This window comes from Durio zibethinus, chromosome 20 (genome assembly GCF_047325235.1).
Source record: "Durio zibethinus cultivar Kanyao isolate XHJ-2024 chromosome 20, ASM4732523v1, whole genome shotgun sequence".
In the NCBI taxonomy this organism is placed as follows: domain Eukaryota; kingdom Viridiplantae; phylum Streptophyta; class Magnoliopsida; order Malvales; family Malvaceae; genus Durio; species Durio zibethinus.
The window spans coordinates 10,195,838-10,203,170 of record NC_143181.1 but is presented as its reverse complement, the minus strand read 5'-3'; the positions used below and the strand labels follow the sequence as shown (position 1 = coordinate 10,203,170).

Sequence of the window (7,333 nt, the reverse complement as noted above, 5' to 3'; positions counted from 1 at the left end):
ATGCTTTAGAATGAGATCACTAAATTTGCCTAGCATGACTCGAAGACTTTGTATGAGGCATGAGAAAGATACAAGGAGCTCCTGAGGCATTATCCACACCATAAACTACTAAAATGGTTGGAGATTCGAATTTTTTATAATGGGTTAGTGCCTAACACTAGGATACTTTTAGATGCTGCATCAGGAGCTACTTTGATAAGTAAGACTTTGGATATAGCTTATGAGCTCATTGAAGATATGACGACTAATAATTATCAGTGGTTTAATGAGAGATAGCATCTGAAGAGAGCTTCGAAGGTGTACGAGGTTAGTGAGCTTACAACGATTAATGCTAAGGTAGATTCCTTAGCCAAATTTGTAAAGTTTTTACATAGTAAGGTTACACCTTCGAAGCCAAGTCCTAGTCATTATAGGTTTACTCATACCTATAGTTCATTAGCTATGTGTGATATATGCAAGGTAGTACACCCTAAAGAGTCATATCTGAGCACCCACCCAGAAAGTATCCATTATTTAGGACAGACCCCTAGGCAATACAACAACCCACATGTTCCCACATATGGCTCAGTTTGGAGTAATAACCCAGTTTAGTCTATCCAGTCCATGCAGATAACATAGCAACCTTAATCCACTATACCACCTTACCCATCAGGTTTTCAATAGCCACTGTTTCAGCACCAACAGCATTTACAGCACTACATACCTCTACATCCATCAATGGCAACCTTTAAAAAAACCTTCAGTTGAAGATCTTATAGGTTTTTTATTAGGGCTCAGACCTCATTCATGTAGAATCAAAACACCATGTTTCAAAATCAGTCCGTGTTTATAAAAAACTTAAAGACTCAGATTGGTTAGTTAGTAACCCTTATTAGTACCCAATCACAAGGTACTTTACCTAGTAACATAGAGGTCAACCCTAGGAGAGAAAGAAAGAAGCATTGCAAGGCAATCTCACTTAAGAGTATAAGGCAGTTAGCTAATAGCCAGGCTCTGACAAGGTTTTAAGATATGGCAATTGAGAAGTCTGATGATGATGAGCCTAATAGAGACCTAATTCATGATGGAGGAAAGGGTAAAAAGAAAGATGAAAGTGTAGTACCTATTTTTGCTCAGTTACCACAAATACCATCCTCTAGTGCTATACATAATTCATCTAGGCCTATTCCTTATAGAGTTGACCCACCTAGACCTTACATTCCTTTCCCTTAAAAATTTGAGAAGTAGAAGAAAAAAAATCAATTCTCTAAATTTCTTAAGGTGTTTAAAAAGCTGCATATTAATATCCCATTTATCGATGCACTTGAATATATACGTACCTATGTAAAGTTTATTAAATATATTATTTCTCAAAAGAGGAGATTAAAAGATTATGAGACAGTTACAGTTACCAGTATGTGTACATCAATGATTCAAAGAGGACTACCTATGAAACTTAAAGATCTTAGTGCCTTTACCATTTCATGTACTATAGGTAGTATGTTCTTTAACAAAGCCTTGTTTGACTTAGATGCTAGCATTAACCTGATGCCTTGGTTCATTTTTTAGAGATTAGGCATATGGAAGGCTAAACCTACATCAATTACTTTGTATTTGGTTGACAAGTCACTAAAAATATTAAAGGGATTGTGAATGATGTCTTGGTTAAGGTAAAAAAATTTATTTTACCTACTGACTTTATGGTTCTAGATATAGAAGTGGATCATGAGATCTTGATTATTTTAGGGAGACCTTTTTAGCCATTACTAAGACTTTGATTGATGTGCAAAAAGAGGGATTGACATGCAAGTTCAAGATCAGAAGGTCACTTTTCATGTTTTTAAGGCTTTACCAATCCTTGATGATTCAGATGAATGCTCAAGGGTAGAGGTAGTTAATGATGTGAATAATGATATTTTTCACCGAGAGCATCCTATCTTGCATTTTGAGGAGTCCCCTATAGTTGAAAAGGTAGAGGACATGGATTTGAGTGATGATGATGATGATATATTAATATTCTCTACTTTTCAATTTTCACCACCTTCCAGTGGTGAGCATTTAGTTGATCCTAACACTTTTTCTAAAGTGATTAGACCTTCAGATCTAGATTCACCAGATTATGAAACGGTATATTTTGATGATACTTATCAAAATCCTAGGGGTGATGGTCCAGTTGTTATTGATGGGATCTCATTTTTAGTTAATTTATTAGTTTTTAAGCAATTTCAGTTTAGTCATAATTATCATAGTCTTTCTAGGAATGATGGTATGGATATGTTGCAAGAAGGATATTATATGGTTTATGTTGATGATAGATCAATTGACGGGATGCCAAAACCAAAACCCACTTGAGAAGTTAACTACTACTCTTGCTTGGCCACATGATCCACCATTAGACCATATTTTTTATGAGATGGTAAAGATAAAGGTCTTAAAATGGTTGGATTCAAGAATCAAATGTGGAGTGATAACTATGAACATATAGTGTGAGCTTGTTCAGATAGCTTAGCTTTTTTACTTTAAATAAAGTGCTTCTTGGGAGGCAACCCAAGCTTTACATTTCATGTTTTGTTTTCATAAATTTTACTTATCTTTTCTTGTACTGGTTTTCTTTATTTTGTAAGTTGAATAAGAGCTTAAAGAGAAAGCACTAGTTCAATCAAAGGTTGGATGGATGATTCGGTCACCATGCTTCTATGATGATAGGGGAGTTTTCTTATTCATCTCTTTTGTGCTTTATTGCTTTATGCTTACACATTGAGGACAATGTGTTGTTTAAGTTTAGGGGTATAGGAAAATTGCTCAAATTTTTAAATTTTTTTTCAAATTTTTCTTAATTTTTACTTTGAAATTGAGCTTGACTAGTGGTAGCTTGAATCATTGTTATACTTTTTTTGATTAGTTCTTCATGTAGCCAATGATAGGTTGTGATTGATAATGAATATAGCTTTAGGAAAAGATTGAATGTGTGTGAAATATGAGATGGTGCTTAGGCTTAAAGAATTCTTTAATGTGGTATTCATTTGTGAGTTATGTTTTGAACATTGAATTACATTTTTTATCTAGTATAGATTATGTGAGCATGAGATTATTTTTGCATTTTTCTTTAGAGTTGTGTTTCATGATTCTATAATTTGTTTCAATCAATTCTTGAGATGAAATCCTAGAGAACACATGATTAGAAAAATGATATAAATCATCTTTGGATCAATTGAAGTTTTCGAGCTAACCTTGATACAATATTTCCATAGTCATTCCCTTTAAGCCTTATGTTACCTTTTTTTGTTTTGAAACCACATTAGTCTTATTTTGTATAATTCATATCTTTTTGGTTCCTTGCCTTATTTGTATTTGGACATTCATGCACCATTTGTAAGCTATGCATTATTAGGGAGGAAGGGTAAAACTTGAAAAAGAATAAAAAATTAAAAAAAAAAAGAAAATGAAAAAGTCATGCTAACTTGCAAAAGAAAAAAAAAGTTACAAAAAAAAAAAGAAAAGAAAAACAAAAATAATAGCAATAAAGTGGTAAAAAGCAAGGAAAAAAGGAAAAAAATGGGTTTGAGGGGTGATTCCTTATTTAAGCTTACCTTTCTTATCTTGATAGCTCATTGATGAATAATCCTAGACATGTGATGTATTGTTAGGGTACTTAAGCCTAAATGACTTTTATTATACCTTAACCCTAGTCTTACATTACAAGCTTAATAAATTCTTAAATGATCTCAACTCATGTATTTATCTACATAAGTGGAGAGGGGAGTGATAAAAAAACTTATGAAAAAAAAGCATGCTTTATTGATCCTTATTATAAAAATTTCATGTTTTACATAACATTACTAGATTTCATTAAGGAAGTGTGAGAGATGTTACTTGCTTATGGAACCATACTTAAGAATGATTGTAGTGTAGGTTGATTCTTGTATATTAGCACATGTTCATAATTTTACTTTAGTTATATTTTTTTATTAATCCATAAGCCATTTGTATAGAATGAAGCATTTAAAGTATAATGTGATTGTTGCTCAATCTTGTTTTGCTTGAGGATAAGCAAAAGCTTAAGTTTTGGGGTTTGATTGCACTTAAAATTTTAGTTTTTTTATGCTTAATTCTAATGCAAGTTAACTTATATTTTAGCTTATTCTTTGACAATTTTTTAGCAAAAATACTCTTAAAAGTCACAATTGTCTAATGTGTAGGTGTAAGTGAAAAAAATGAACAATTTTGAACACAATGTAGAGGATTTTGGTGCTAATGACCTTAATTAGTGTCAATTGGTCATAGTGGCACTTAGGAGGTTTTCTTAACTTTTTTCTTGCTTGATTTTTTTAGTATTATTTTCATAGATTTTTGTAATAAAATGTGTGATAAAAATATTCATAAAACGCCAAAAAATTTTTTGCTAAATAAATAAATAAATATAAAAGGTGAATGAAAGATGCTTGGACATACATGGTGTATGAATTGAACACCAAATGTGAAAAAATGCAACTTGGATTAAAGGCACCAAAAAACTTAGTTGAGTTGGCAAATTAAAGAGTTTTGATTGGCTATTATGTTAACCTTTTAGTCTAGCTATTACGAAACAATGAAATTGAAGGCTGTTGAAGAAAGCAGCCAAGCAATATGCATAAGTGAACTAGTCGTAAACCCAAACATGCACCCTAAGACCTAAACGTATATAAATAGTAATGTTGCAACTTTAGCAAGAAAATGTTAATGTGATAAGAACATAGGCATGCACCAAAAGCAAAATAAGGGTTCTAGAAGAATTTTAGGACTCAAGGTCCTTCCCTTATGTCTATAAGTAAGGGAGAGTATCGGCCATAAAGGACACTTAGGCTAGGTTTTAAAATTAATTTTTTTTTGCTTTTTTTTTGTTTTCCTAGCTTTCAAATAACCTTGTTCTTTAATTTTCTTCATTGCATTTTACTGCTAATTTTCATATTTCACTATATTTCCTTATGCTCTTTCCAAATCTTGCAATAAAATTTGAAGAATCAATTGTTTTTTTAGCTCAAAGTAGTGCTTATCCATTTCGTGTTCCATTTGTTTGTTGAATTGTTAAAGTTGATGTTTAAACAGTTTTTACATTGAAATATTATCAAAACTTGTTTGTTATTGTTTAGATTTTTTTTCTACAAGTTTTTAAAATCCATAACTTCATCATTGATCAAATCTAGCTTGAATCTAGAAGTAGAGAGCTCTAGATCAAAGGTGAAAGGTACGATTGAAACAAGTGAGGTGCTAAAAATGAAACTTCTTTTTAGTGTGGATTTGCTCTCCTCGTGAAGCTTTTCTGTTTGTTCTATTCTCTTTTTAGATCTATAGTTTCATGTTTAGTTGATAAATATTGTTAGATTTTCTTTGATTTCAAATAAGGATAAATGTTGTTTGGATCATTGATTTGTGAATATAATTTGTTAAGGCATAGTAGTAAACTATTTAGAGTTGTACTTTGTTGAGTTGCTGTTATATTTGATACTTGTGATTTGTATGTGGAATCTTGAGAAAAACTTGTCAAAGTTGATGTTCTTAATGCAGTTGGAGAGTTTCTACAATTCATGATCATTTGTTGAATTTTTCTTTAGATCCATTCAATGTAGTGTATACGTTAGTTAATAGATTACTTGTTCTTAAATAGTTTACTGTTCCTTTCATCTCTACTACATTTTAGGTTTGTTCTTACATCAATTACTTGTTCTCTTATTCTCTTAATCTACATTTAGAAATTAGTTCCTTTAATTTAGTTTAAAAAAGCATCATTAGAATATCATAAAGTTATTCATTTATTGTGTACGTAAGATTCTGCATTAATGAAAATGTTGTTTCTTCATTTACTATTCACTAGAATAGTATAACTTAGTTTCATATCATTTATTGATCTATTTCCATTTAGTTGTTTGTTAAAGTTTGTTAAGGCATTTAACTACTTCATTTAATTCTTTATTTGTCAGCACATAACGCATTTAGAGTAAGCTCATGTTTACATCGTAAAATTTCTAGTTGTTGCATGTTCTATTGTAAATTAGGTGCCTTTTATTTTTAAACTTTTATATTCTGCATTTTGCATATAAATTTTAAGTAGTTAATCATATAAGATTAGCATAGGTTAATCACTTCATACAAAAAAAAGAAGCAATTTTAGTTTGCATGTGTTTTCTTTTCAAAGTGCCTTTCCCATGTGATTTACAAGTATAAACTTACTCTCTTGTCTGTGTTTAGGATCCTTAATATCAATGGTTTATTTAGGTTGTATATTGAAGATTTCTTTGTCATTTTAGAATAGTCTTGATTGCAAGGTCAGTCCATGCATAAAGTTAGTGTAGAAAGTTCATGGATGTTGTTTTGTAGTTTGCATAAGAATTCATTTCCATAAGGTTTTCTTTAGAAGTTTAAGGACTATTTACTTGTAAATATGTCATTATTTTGCATATTTGATTTTTAGCTTTGCATTCTATTTTTCTTTTGTATTCTATTTTCATGCAAAATTTACTTTGTTAGTTTTTTTTTTTATTATTGCATAATATCTTTCTTAGGCTAATTTTTTTTGTTTAATTTGTTTTCTTATTTGATTTTCAATGTTAATTTTATCAAATCATTTTTTTATATAGATATTAATTGAACCAACCAACTTTAAATAGAGAATAGGGATCACCGGTAATTAGGCTAGGTGTTTTCTTTAACTAATTCTAAGGGAATGACACTAAGATTTTACAATCTCTATTACTACTTGATGGCTTGTAAGTTTGCAAAATTTACCCAATCACTATTCTTGTTGAACATTGAGTGCTTAATGGATATTAGTATATGCTTTATTGATATATCTTTGAATATATCAATTTTATTTGATATATGTGAGCTTGAATTGAGTATGCATTTATTTTTTCTCTTGAATGTATGATTTTAATATTTTTTTCATGCTTGTTGATATTGTATTTAATGCTTATTTGCTTGAGATACATTTTTAAGAAAATTCATGAATGCTCTAATAAATTTGTGGCATTACATGTGAATGCTCTTCATATTGGAATTGTATGAATGATCCTGATATTTGGATATTATTGGTGAAATTGTTATTGGTGCTTGATGTGATTAATTGTGTGCTAAATTATTTTTATATTTATGCACAAACTTAGGGGAAGCACTCAAAACTTAATGATTTTGAAATTTTATGTTTTACTTTGAAAGTGATTTTTGCTAGAGTCAAGCCTTAAAATATGAAAATTTTGTTTTAGCAAGCTTTTAATTGCAAAATGAATTTGAATATCTTGAATTCAATGATTTAAACTTGCTTAAACCAAAAAAAAACTTGATAACTTGCATTGGTTTCAATTTTTCATAAGTGTTAGAC

General features: G+C 30.2%; 1 non-coding gene across 1 annotated transcript; it reads right to left on the bottom strand.

Moving 5' to 3' along the window:
• On the bottom strand, nt 1–107 carry LOC149513101 (small nucleolar RNA R71). The gene has a single exon (XR_016330875.1). It is a non-coding gene; the product is annotated as a small nucleolar RNA R71 (small nucleolar RNA).
• Between the last annotated feature and the right edge of the window lie 7,226 nt (nt 108–7,333).